Source organism: Hemicordylus capensis, chromosome 4 (genome assembly GCF_027244095.1).
Source record: "Hemicordylus capensis ecotype Gifberg chromosome 4, rHemCap1.1.pri, whole genome shotgun sequence".
In the NCBI taxonomy this organism is placed as follows: Eukaryota; Metazoa; Chordata; class Lepidosauria; order Squamata; family Cordylidae; genus Hemicordylus; species Hemicordylus capensis.
Window position 1 is genome coordinate 173613058 of NC_069660.1, and position 13397 is coordinate 173626454.

At 47.5% G+C, this 13397-nt stretch overlaps 1 protein-coding gene across 11 annotated transcripts in view; it reads right to left on the minus strand.

Annotated features, from left to right (window-relative positions):
* The window catches only part of CXXC5 (CXXC finger protein 5), a 110434-nt gene extending 108703 nt beyond the window's left edge, over positions 1-1731 (minus strand). For 3 of the 11 annotated variants that reach the window (XM_053247527.1, XM_053247537.1, XM_053247538.1), the window contains exon 1: positions 793-1731. The gene's annotated coding sequence lies outside the window, so the exon portion shown is untranslated. Of the gene's footprint in view, positions 1-27; positions 50-329; positions 756-792 lie in introns of those variants that run through there. The other 8 variants (XM_053247544.1, XM_053247543.1, XM_053247546.1 and 5 more) reach the window with 6 other exon arrangements.
* Between the last annotated feature and the right edge of the window lie 11666 nt (positions 1732-13397).

The window sequence follows — 13397 nt, forward strand, 5'->3', positions numbered from 1 at the left end:
ACCGCGACTGTAACCTGGGAAACGTACCACCGATTAGGCGGCCCGGGGGGCGGAGGCGGATGGGGGGGCTCTCGATCTCCAATGCGGTGGCCGGCGAGTGGGGGGAGGGACAGGGAGGGAGGGGGAGGGAGACCCCGCAACAAGCCCTGCGCCCTGGAAACCTGGCATCTGTCGCCTCAGAAGGAGGGAGTGCGGGGGAGGGGGGGCGGCTAAATCTTCCAAACAAAACTTTGCTCAGCAGCCACTAACCAAGCGCGCACCTCCCCCCACCCACCCACCCACTCGCACCCACAAAACATCATCCGAGACCTCCTCGGGGCTCCACTTACAGGACTCCGCGCCCACCTCCGGCTGCTTCCCTTCCTGCCTCGTCGGGAAAGGCGCTCAGGTCTCTGCCCCGGGTTGGTTTGGGGCGACTTCGTGGGGCGGAGAGAGATCGTCCGCCCGCTTCGGGGGACTGCCGAGGCTGCTCTTTTGCCGCTGGCGCTGCTGAGAATCGCACGCGGCGCACACCCCAAATCTCCCCTCGCTTTTTGTCTGGAGCCACTGATCTGAGACCGGCGTGGCTGCAGCAGCAGCAACAACACCTCCCCGGAAGGAAGGCAAGGAGGGACGGAGGGAGGCGATGGGAAGGTGGAGGGAGCCAGAGGACCTGCGCCACTCACTCGGCAGCCCCGAAGGGAAAGGAAATTATTTCACCGCCGCAAACTTTTCCGCAAGACTTTCCACTTCCCCGCCCCGTATCTGCATATTCAGCCAACAGAGGAGGCCTTTTTAGACTCAGGCACCTACCAGAGGCAGAGCGATCCGGAGCAAAAACAGGAGCAGCAGTAGCGAGGAAGGGGGAGGGATGGGAGCTGCAGCCGCCGCCGCCGCCACCACCACCACTCCGGGCAGTCCGTGTGTGCGTGTTACGCGCGCGCTGTCGCCAGCCGGATTAAAGATCCAAATCCGGAGCGTGCACCGTAATGGTGAAGCTGCTGATGATCTTAACACCTGCCCCAAAGGTATCCCCGCGAAGAATGGGACCCCAGGGGCAGCCGCCTCCCCGCCGAACACATCACGGGTGGCTGCAAAGCTCAAATCGGAGGCTCGCGGGCATGAAAGGGAGAGTTCTCGGCTGGCAAAGTCGGAATTGCAGATAAGTTCGTCAAGCTGAAGGCAGCTCTTCCTCGCGCCCTCCCTCGCTCGCAGCAGCTCCTCGGCAAACCCACCTCTACATCCTCGCTCTGCCAGTACCGAGACAGGCGGACCACATTGCAAAGGGCTGCTGCTTGCTCTTGCTGCTGCTGCCCGGGGCTGCAGGCAAAACCCGGACCGGACTTTAGGCGCAGGCACCCTCTTAGCTGCCCACTTCCTCCTCCTCCTCTCCTCCTCCTCCTCTTTTTTTGCAGCTCTCGCTCTCTCTTTGCCCTCGTCGTCGTTGGCGCTCCCATCGTAGGCTTCCCTGTTTCCCCAGAAGCGGAAACTAATTGCTCAGGAGTCGCTTGAGCCGGCCCGTTGGTCATCAAAGGCGATCTCTCTCTCTTTGGTCAGGAGGCTGATGGAGGAGGCGATCAGTCGCTATTGCAACGCCGCTACCCCCACCCTAATCGTTGCATCTTCTTACCAACTCTCCTTTTTGCAGTTCACTATTTGTCTCCTTCCTTTGGGGCGCTTTGCCTCCGCGACTCCCCCAGCCCTGAATTCCAATAACAACGCTGCCTGTGACGGTCCTTCCCCTTTAAAAACACACACGCACGCACGCGCGCGCACACACACAAGCAATCCAAAGTGAGATGCAAAACTTTGAAGTGCTATGACTCGCAAGAAGCAGCCCAGGGTGTATCGCAACGTCTCAAAATATCTCATGGTACTGGATACTTTCATCACTTGCAGGTCTAGCAAGGCGACGGCAGCCTTTGTGAGAATGCGTGGAGTTTCCCGTTGCTTGCTTGGAGACTTGGCTTCGGACACAAGCGGCGGGAGGGCGCATTTCTCGTATGGGTGGGCGTGGGGGAAGAGGGGCGCTATCTAGGGGGAAACCAGCCTGTGTAAACATGCCCTTCGCAAAATGGAGCTTCCGAAGAAATTGTGGCCGTGAACTCTGATCAATGTACGAAGGCAGCAGCTTACAAAAGGGTGGTGGTTTTATGATTGGACTGATGTATGCAACAATTAAGCTTAGTTCAATTGCTAAAAAGGCCACTGAGCCACTTAGTGTGGCACAAAAGCAAAAGGACAAACCCCCAGATTAAAGCCACGAGGAGGATCCATCCAAGCACTACACAACACCACCAGGATTAGAACCGTCCTATGGGCCGACTCGGGCTCCGAGTCTCCTCAGCTGCCATCTTCTATCCGACCAGAACCCTGAGGAGACACGGATCCCTCTAGATCCATCCCAGGCAGGGCCACCAGCCTGACCCAAAGGGACATCTGCTCATTTGGGGAGGGAAGCTCCATTTTCCCTTTCCTCCACGCGCACACAGTTGCATCCTCTCCTCCTCCTGCCTCTACTGCCTAGTGCCTAAGTAGATGGGAACTAAGCTGCCAATAGGGTGGCCCCTCCCACAGAGCTGGGACAGGCTGAGCACAGTGTGGGTGGGCTCTGAAGAGCAAGATACCCTCTGCCTCGCAACAGTGAGTGGAACAGAGGCAGGAAGCTGCCTTCTACCGTCAGACCACTGGTCCATAGGGCTCAGTATTGTCTACACAGGCTGACAGCAGCTTCTCCAAGGTTACAGGCAGGAGTCTCTCTCAGAGTCCCTATCTGGAGATGCCAGGGAAGGAACTTGGAGCCTTCTGCATGCAGATGCTCTTCCCAGAGCAGCCCCATCCCCTAAGGGGAGCATCTTACAGTGCTCCCACATATAGTCCCCTATTCAAAGGCAAACCAGGATGGACTGCTTAGCAAAGGAGACCATTCGTGCTTGCTAGCTACCACAAGACCAGCAGAGCCCTTCCTTTCCATACAGTTCCTCAGCACGTGGCAAGAGCATCGGGGGGTGTGTGTGTTGCCAGAGTGCATGTGTGGGATGTTCATGCATCACTGAGTTTCTGGGGGAAATAGAGTGGGCAGCCTCAGGACCAGTCCCAAGCATGTTGCTGAGTGACAGATGCCTGGAAGGAACTGCTGAATACTGGTTAAGAGGTGCAGAGTGCTGTCTTGTGGAAAACTATCCAAAGCTAGGCAGTTCCCTAGCTTCACAGACCATAGTAGAAAGTTGAGCATCTGCTTGACTTTGAGTGGATCCTGCTCATGGATAAAGCAACATCAGTTAAGTGCTGAGTGCTATACCCATTTCAAGGGTCCCATTATCTGATACAATATTCTGACAATAGTAGAAATAATAATGGTGCATGGCTGCTAACTGATCTTTTGGGGGGGGGCAGATTTTCTGACTAATAACTCAGGATGCCCAAATGGTGTTTCCCCAATGGAAATAATGTTAATGATTGGGAGACATCTGGAAATCCCTTGAGGGTTAGTCCCCTGCTATCTTGGCAAAGAGGCACCTTTTTAACATGGTGATTCTCTTTATTTAGCAGGGGGAGAGTAACTGGCCCTATTCACCCCCAGCATAGTATCCCTCCAGTGACTGTTGCTGGTGTCTGTCTTGTGTTTCTTTTTAGATTGTGAGCCCTTTGGGGACAGGGAGCCATCTTATTTATTATTTCTATGTGTATACCACCCTGAGCCATTTTTGGAAGGGCAGTATAGAAATTGAATTATTAATAATAATAATAATAATAATAATTATTATTATTATTAATAGTTTGGACTAGACAAGTGTGCTGCATTAATAATGAACAGAGGAAAAATAAGAAAAACAGAAGGAATAGAACTGCCCAATGGAAGCAAGATCAAGAACCTGAAAGAGAAAGAACATTACAAATACTTGGGCATTCTCCAGGCTGATAACATTGCACACACTGAAGTTAAAAGAAAAATTGGAAGTGAATACATCAGGAGAGTTAGAAAAATCCTCAAGTCCAAACTCAATGGCGGGAACACCATACAAGCCATAAACACCTGGGCTATACCTGTTATCAGATACTCTGCACTGCAGGAATAATAGACTGGACCCAGGCAGAGCTAGAGACGCTGGATCATAAGACCAGGAAAACCATGACCATCAATCATGCTCTGCACCCCCGCACTGATGTAGACAGGCTATACCTCCCTCGCAGCTCAGGTGGAAGAGGAATGCTGCAAGTCCATCAAACAGTAGAGGAGGAGAAAAGAGGCCTTGAAGAATATATCAAGGACAGTGAAGAAGATGCACTTCAAATGGTCAATAACGCAAAATTATTCAATACCAATGAAAGAAAGCAGGCCTACAAGAAAGAACAAGTCAACCCGAGCAGAAAAATGGAGAAATAAGCCCCTGCATGGTCAATATTTGCACAGTGGAAAATCAGACATCACCAAGACCTGGCAATGGCTTAAGAATGGTTACTTGAAGAAAGAAACAGAGGGTTTAATACTGGCTGCGCAAGAACAGGCACTAAGAACAAATGCAATAAGAGCAAAAGTCAAAAAATCCACAACAAACAGCAAGTGCCGCCTTTGTAAAGAAGCAGATGAAACAGTGGACCACCTAATCAGCTGTTGTAAAAAGATCGCACAGACTGACTAGAAACAAAGGCATGACAAGGTAGCAGGGATGATACACTGGAACATCTGCAAAAAATACAAGCTACCTGTAGCCAAAAATTGGTGGGACCATAAAATTGAAAAAGTTGAAGAAAATGAAGATGTAATAATATTATGGGACTTTCGACTACAAACAGACAAACATCTGCCACACAATACACCAGATATCACTGTAGTCGAGACGAAAGAAAAACAAGTCAAAATAATCGACATAGCAATACCAGGGGATAGAAGAATAGAAGAAATAGAAAAAATCACCAAATACAAAGATCTACAAATTGAAATTGAAAGGCTGTGGCAGAAAAAGACCAAAATAATCCCAGTGGTCATTGGCGCCCTGGGTGCAGTCCCAAAAGACCTTGAAGAGCACCTCAACACCATAGGGGCCACAGAAATCACCATCAGCCAATTACAAAAAGCAGCTTTACTGGGAACAGCCTATATTCTGCGACGATATCTATAACAATTGACAATAAAATTCTGGCATCCCAGGTCCTTGGGAAGGACTCGATGTCTGGATAAAACAAACCAGTCAATAACACCTGTCTGACTGTGTAAACAAGAAATAATAGTAAATTAGAGCCATCAGACCCACCTCCAGCTAAGAGAAGGGTAAGGGGGAGAGAGCACACATGGAAAGCTGAAGACATCTTAGAGTGCAGGGCCATTCTTGGAAGATCTGCTGTAATGGAGCTGCTTTATTGCTTCTCCCTATGCTCTACTTGTATCTTTGTAAATAAAGCAAAAACACTATAAGCCAAGGGGTGTAGCTATTACTGAGCAGATGAGTTCAAAGAACCCGGGGCCCCCAGATCCTGAGGGCCCGCCAGTTCTACCCCTCCTTATTTTCTTCATTATCTCCTTCATTCCAGGGGACCTCTGGGGAGAGGAACACGGGCCCCCCTCTCCTCTAGCTGCACCACTGCATAAGCCTCCAGGGCTTTCTGATCCAAAGGAAACTAAACCCAAGTGGCTCTATCCCTAGAACTTCTCATTGCTTAGGAAGTGGATAACTATGTTATAAATAATAATACTTATGATGATAGCAAAACTTTTTAAAATCTTTGTTCCAAAAGCTTTGCCAAATGGGTTTACAATCCCATTTCACGACATATAATTTAATCTGGTATAGTGATGATTCTATTGTGTTGGCCTGTCGAATTGTATAATGAATGGGCGGCATCATGGGATGTCTCCATCCTTGTTGCTCTTCTGCTGACCTTGTTGCTCTTCCGCTGACCATGAGTATATTAAGCCTCTTGCCGCCCTTAGGCGGCCAAGCCCCCACTGCAGCAGGGTGGCGAGGGGGAAGTTCCCCCTTTTACCTTGAAGCAGCACCGCTGCCTGGAGGCGAGGGAGAGCTCCTTCCAACTCCCCTCTTTCCTCCCAAATGAGTGCACACCCCCATCTGTAGTCCGCTATAGGCCTTTCTCTGGGTAGAAAGCGGGTGTGCACTCATTTTCAGTGTCAAAGGGGGAACTTTCCCCTCGCCCCACCACCACCCTCCACGTTGCAGCCACTGCCACCCCATCCCGCCATGCAGTGACGTTTTAAAGTAAAAGGGGGAACTTTCCCCTCGTTCCCCCTCCCCCAAGCTGCCGCTGTGTGGCCTTCGCTGCCCCCATCCTGCCACACAGCAGCGGTTTTTAGAAGAAAAAGGGGGAACTTTCTTCTCGCCCTCCCCCACCCTCACTGCAGCCACCCCCAGAGAGGGGAGGCAAAATTTAAGGAGCAGCAAAATTTGCCACTCCTCAAATTTTGCCACTGTGGGCAAGTGCCTACTTTGCCTCTCCTTAAATCTGCCACTGTTCTTGACACTGCAATAAAGTTGTTGATGATAATGATAATGATGTTTGTTACTGTTCTTCCACTATATCTCTGGTTACTACTAATTTGTTTGTTTTATGAAAATATTTCATCCTGCTCCTCTTTCCCTTTCAGGACACCCAAGGTGGCTCACAAAACAACATGGTACATCACAAAACATCACAATGAACAACCATCAATCAAAAATGGCAATAAAACAATAAAAAGCAGGACAGGTAGTAATGGCAGCCCATCAAGAGCAACAGGATATAGCAATCAAACACTGCTCAGGTCAAAGCTCATTTTAACAACCCGTTCGAATCTGTTATCAACAAGCAAACTGGGTGGAAGCTAAGTGTTCTCCTAGGGCAATGAGTTCCAGAGTCTTATGAGACCACTACCAGAAAGGCCCTCACATCACCCAACATACTTAAATGGTAGGGCATGAAGAAAGGCTTAATCCAAGTATCTCAACATGTAGGCTGATTCAAATGGGTAAAAGAAGACCTTCAGCTATCTTGGTCCCAAATATTAAGGGCTTTAAAGAAAACTTCTGCTGCTAACTTGGCAAAGAGGCACCTTTTAACGTGGTGATTATCTTTTATTTAGCCGGGGGAGAGTAATTGGCCCTATCCACCCCCAGTACATTATCTCCAGTGACTGTTGCTGGTGGAGAGAGAGAGAGAGAGAGAGAGAGAGAGAGAGAGAGAGAGAGAGAACTTTCTAATGGACTTGGAAACAGGTTGGGGGCCAATACAGATGACCAAAACTGATATTATGTCTATGTTCTGAAAGATGAACTCCCATCTGATTCCTGTGTTCTGTACCAACTGAAGTTTTCAGCAATTTTCAAAGACAGCCCCACCTAGGGTGTGTGGCAGTATTCTAAGCAGAGCCATCCATAGAGAGCCCTAGCAGCAGGGGTGTAACTATAATAGGGCAAGGGGAGACAGTTGTCTGGGGGCCCACTGCCTTGGGGGGGCCCCCCAGAGGCAAGTCACATGACTGACTCCCCCAGTCGCGCACCCGCCCGGGCTCCAACCTTGCTACGCCCCTGCCTAGCAGGGTGTGGGGCCTGGGGCAAATCAGCCCATGTGGGGGCCCCTTCCAGTTAATTCTAATGGGGGTTAAAAGAGCGGGGCCCAGGGCAGTCGCCTGGCTTGCCATGCCCTAAGGACAGCCCTGATTCTAAGCCACACGTGTAGTGACCAATGTATGTAACTGTCATCAGGGCTGCCTGTTCCAGGAGAGGGCACAGCTGGCACATCAGCCAAAAGCGTTACTCCTCTCTCTGACTTCTGCTTTAGCCCCAAAGTACCTGTAGCTGCAGCATGAAAGGCTAAACACCAGAAGAGGCAGAGAACTCCACAAAGGGTCATTTAAACATAAGAAAAGCCCTGCTAGATCAGACTAAGGGCCAAACTTGTCTACTATCCTGTTTCCAAGAGTGGTCAACCAGATGCCTTCAAGAAGCCCATAGGCAGGGCATGAAGGCAAAAACATTTTCCCATTGCAGGTCTCCAGCACCTGGCATTCATCAGTACAGTGCCCCTGAAAATGGAGGCTCCACTGATACATACATTTGGAGGCTCCATTGATTAATACATTTGGCCTAGTCATCACAAATTTATTATTTATGTGATAAACGTATTGGGTTTTTAAAAAATTTACCCTTTAAAAAGCTTTTTATAGATGTGTCCATCTTCTCAGCTTGTGACAGAGGATCCCCTTAGCTAATTATGTGTTGTGTGAAGTACTTTAGTTTGTCTCTTATGAACCTGCTACCAGTCAAATGCATTGGGTGATCCTGAGTTCTAGAGTTATAAAATGATTCACCTGGTTCCAGGAGCCTTTAATTTTATTTGCACTGCTACATCTTAGTTTCGCTCTGCTCTGTTTTAGGTCAAAAGGTCATGTGACCTGCTCTAAGCAATTGTGTAGCCAGTCAATAATTGCTGGTGCCAGAAGTTATTGACTTGGCTAAAAAAGCAACTGGGCAAAATTCTTTTCGGGTCATATGAGCCTCTCTCTGCCATCCAGTTGTCTCTTATGTGAGAAACAGAATGTCTTCTGTGGTAGACAATGAGAGAAGCTCATAGTCAGATGTGAAGTATTTCATGAGCCCATGCAGAATATGTTTTGCAGTGACAAGCAAACTGGGAAAGCAATATTTTCTGGATTCAGTTCTCTATAAAGTCAACCAGGGGCTTTTGAAAACACATCTTATGTGTCCCCAGTGGTGGATGTCTTGCCCAGATAGAGGAAACTAAACACACACACACACACACACACACACACACACACACACACACACACACCCCAATTGCACATAAGCCTGGAAGGAATTTGAGGAGGAATTTCCTTGGAAAGATATAATATCTAATAAATATTTTTTATCAGTCAGATCAGAAGCCAGAGAGACCATTAGATGACAAAGGTGTAAATAAGAATACTGGAAGAAAAGAGGAAAATCACTGTGAAACAATCCACTGTAAATCCAAATGTAAATCCACTGTAGAAGATGTTGGAGAGATACCACATCTGAAGTAAGATTTTTTTACAAGAATAGATGTGAAGACATATATCCTAGAAAGATGACCATGGATGAAATTTTAGAACTAGCTGACAAACAAGTCATTAGGGTCAGACAGCATGCAGCTCAGAATTCTTCAGGAACTCCATGTAAAGTTGCTGATCTTGATTTTTTTAATTGCATCATCCTTACATAGTTAATCATATACAATTTTCCAATAAGCAAAAGGACAAAAATTCCAAGGCAGGACAATGCAGCAAAATAGATAATAGTTCAGTTATGCATTGAAACTACTACAAATGTATTTAAAAACCAATTGAATACCTAGGTTTACAACACTATCTGCACTGCCTATAAGTAAACCATATGTTTGCTTTACTTTCATTTCATGTTGTGCCTAAAATTAGAAATGGTTGCACATTATCTTGATTTTTATTGTTCCAATATGAAATTAAAAGACTCCATTTGTAAATGAAATTATCCTCTGGTTGACAGCTCTCTCTCCATCTAACATAGTTGGTCAACTTTATGATACAAACTATGCCCCATATCTTAATTTACAAATTGTTCCAGTTTTTAGTAATTACTAAATTTGCAGCATTGAGTAGCTGTATTATTAATTCTGGATCCTCTTTAAAATTGATGATTGAATGTTATAGAAAAGCATACTCAAGGGATCTATTGGAAGCAATATCCAGTCATTTTTTGAACATAATTATGTACTCAAATCCAAAATGGTTTTATTCTAGGAGATGTCCAAAACATATGATTCAGATCAGCACCTGTATTGCACATTGATCTTAACAAATTGAATATATATGGCTAAGTCTTCAAGGGGCCAAGTACTATCATATTATGAACTTATTAAAAACGTTTTTCAGAGTTATATTTAGTATAAACGTAAGGACCTTTCAAATCCAACCCCAACTTTCTTCATAAAGTTGTTGATCTTCTAACTAAGTTATCCAACATCACTCTGCCACCAGCAAATATTTTATTTTTGTTTAATCGCTCTATTTATATCCTGCTTCCTCCAAAGGAGACTAATAAAACTGATACAATGTAAAAAAAATTCAATTAATCTGGAAGATTAGAATACAATTATAAAAACTACAAAACTAAAACAGCACCAAGAAGACTTAAAAAAAAAAAAACACTCTTCCCCAAAAGTCTGCCAAAAGGAAGGCCTTAGCACTGGTTTCCCCCCTCAAAGTTACAAGGAATAGATAATGATGATTCATCTTTTTAGAGGAGTTCATTCCATAGTTTTTGGATTTGTATGAAAATGGCTTTGCTCTCCCATCCACAAAAGCCATCCCATCCCTACTGATCCTAATAAGTTTGGAAGATCTTATGTACCAGAAAAACATTAATTACAACTCTAAAACTGCTGAATTTGTCTAATATTGCATTGGCAATGGCATCCATGAATGGTTACTAATGAATTTTATACAAGAATGCTAACATCTGGACTAGCATTGCATATGCGCAGCAGTGCAAATTCCAGACTTCTGCTGTGCTATCACTTGAATGGGAGTGGGGCAATTTTCACCAGTCCTCCCCACTGAAGCCCACTGAGGATCCCCAAAATATTTCTTGAGGGTTATGCAACCCTTGGGGACATATTTTGGTGATGCACAGATGGCTTGAGAGGGAAGGGAAGATTGTCGAATCACCCCTTCTCCCACACAAGTGACAGCACAACAGTTGTCTGGAACTCGCAGTGCTACAAATTAAGTATGTGAAAAATATCCACCCCACATCTCTGGGAATGTGTCATCTATGCCCTTGTCTGGTCAGATCACTTCCTTAAGAAGTATGGATGTTCAGTGACTATACTCTTCTGCCAGGGTGACGAACCTATTACAATGGTCTGCCCTTGAAGGTTAATGGATTCCAATGGATTCCTGATGTCTCTGGGGAATTTTCTTTCTTACTGGTTTGGCTGGTACTCCTACTTAGTTTATTTCTATTCCTTCACCATCACATCTTCTCAGTGTCTTCCAGCAGAGCTTTTCTGGGTAATGTGGGGCTTTATGACCCCTGGCCCAGGAAAGATGTGGTTGGATCCCCAGTAGCATACTGAGATGACTGTACACAGTGCTTTGTGGGTAAAGTTGCTCGTATTCATAATGACTTGAACTCTAGACTTAATTCAGTATTGTTGGAGGAGTTGTCCAGAGTACTGTCTGGTCCAGGGGCATGGGGACAATTGAGCAAGGGGTTTGACCATCCCTTGGCCCCCAGGGTCTGGGGGGCTGCCAAGGCACCTCCTCACTCTCAGCCAGGGTGTCCCCTAGAAGTGGTGCTTTTACCCCTGGATTTTGGGGGCAAAGTCCAGGTCCTCCACACACCCTGGGGGGCCCCAAATCCTCTTTAGTCTGTCCTCAGTGGTGTGGTCAATGCTGGCCCACACTGCACCGGGTGACCAAATGTGATTACAACCTATGCCGGATGCTTTAGAGACAGAGTGGGGGAAGTGATATGTGGGATTGGAATATGTTAAGTTGTGTGTTGAAATGTTGCTGCTAATGCATTTTTGCAGAAATAAACCTGTGTTATATTCTTACATTATTGTGAGTTCAGTTGCTGTTTGTACCCTCAAGAACCCATGTTTAAAGACACTGTGTTTATCATGGGGTGTGCGTGTGTATATGTGTGTGTGGAGGGGGATGATGCTTAACTTGCAGGGTGGGCCTCCAGCAGAGGGGGGCCCCCAAAGGCCTTTAGGTCCAGGCTCCAAAATGACCTCGCTGTCCCTCTGGCCCCTAGTCTTCTTCCACACCCAGCCAGCAAACAAAGCGCCACCCACTGGGAGTGCGAGGTGTGCCCCTCTTCCCCCCAGCCAGTGTTTCACTGAAATGCTGGCTGGGCTAAGGGGCCAGGGGAGCCCAGCCAGCCAGTGTTTCAATAAAACACTGACTGGGTAGGATGGGAGAGGGTCCAAACGGTAGGGATGTGCATAAAACCGGTTCTCCCGGTTCGGTTCGGGTCCGAACCGGGTCCGGACCGGACCGGGGTGGTTCGGTTTTGGTTTTGCCAGACCACCCCCCCGGTCCGGTTCAGTTTCGAACCGGTTCGGATCTGAACCGAACTGGTTCGGATCACAAAAAGTGGCTGGTTTTGAAGGGGACATTGTGTTCTACCTGCCACCCAAATTTCAAGTCGATTGGACCTTCCTCTGATTTTTTACAAATTTTTTTCAAAAAATAAATTTTTGCCCATAACTCACAATGTGGAGCCCTTAGGGGCAAAAAAGCTGGGGTGGGTGGTAGCCACCCATGGGTGTCCTCCACCCCAAAAATCCCAAGGCAATTGGTGGCTCCTAGTATTATTGGTGAATTTCTGAAGAAAAATTTTTTTTCCATTGGCTAGAATGGGGGTTTGGGGCTGCCCCAGACCCACCTCTGTGGGGTGGCAGCACCCCCAAAGTGGGTCCTGGGCCATGGCAAAAATGCCCTCAGTCCCTCCCAGCAATCCCCGTAGAGATAGGAGTGATGGTTCTGTTGTTTTTCTGAGGTATTCTGAGTGTAGATTCTATGATAGCTTATGAGATTTCCAATGAGACACCATGAATCCACTCTCATTTGCTATCACAGAATCCACACTCACTCAGAACACCTCAGAAAAACAACAGAACCATCACTCCTATCTCTACGGGGATTGCTGGGAGGGACTGAGGGCATTTTTGCCATGGCCCCGGACCCACTTTGGCGGTGCTGCCACCCCACAGAGGCGGGTCTGGGGCAGCCCCGAACCCCCATTCTAGCCAATGGAAAAAAAATTTTTCTTCAGAAATTCACCAATAATACTAGGAGCAACCCAACAATTGCCACCCCATCTTTTTGGCGCCTCTCTCTGGGTGCCCTAACACGTAACACCTAGTCAGTCCATCTTAATGCCTACCTACTACCACCACTCCTATCCAAGCAAGTAAGAGGAGGACACTCAGAGAGACAACACCCACTCTCTGATCTAACAAAAAGGCCACTGCTGTGCTGCCTGCCAGCACAGCAGCAGCAGCGGAGCAGCACACTAAGCACAAGAGCAGCACACACAGAGAAGAAGCAGGAGGCGGAGCAGCAGAGCAGCAGACCTGCCGCTCTGCATGATGGGTGACGTGATGCCCAAAGAAACCACCGCCTCACTCAGTGCCTGCCACTGACTAGGCCCGACAGACAGAAGCCAGCCAACCTGCTCTGCTCTGCTCTGATGCTCCCCATGGATGATGCACACACACCCTACATCTGCATCCCAATGACCAGACCAGACCAGACCAAGTGCGCAGAGTCAGCACAGGCCAGCAGCCACCAGCCCAGAAACAACAACAGCTACTACTGCTACCACCACAACCAGTGTTGCCGCTACAATAACATTCCCAGTCCAGTCACGCGCGCCACAGCCTGAGCCTAGCACACA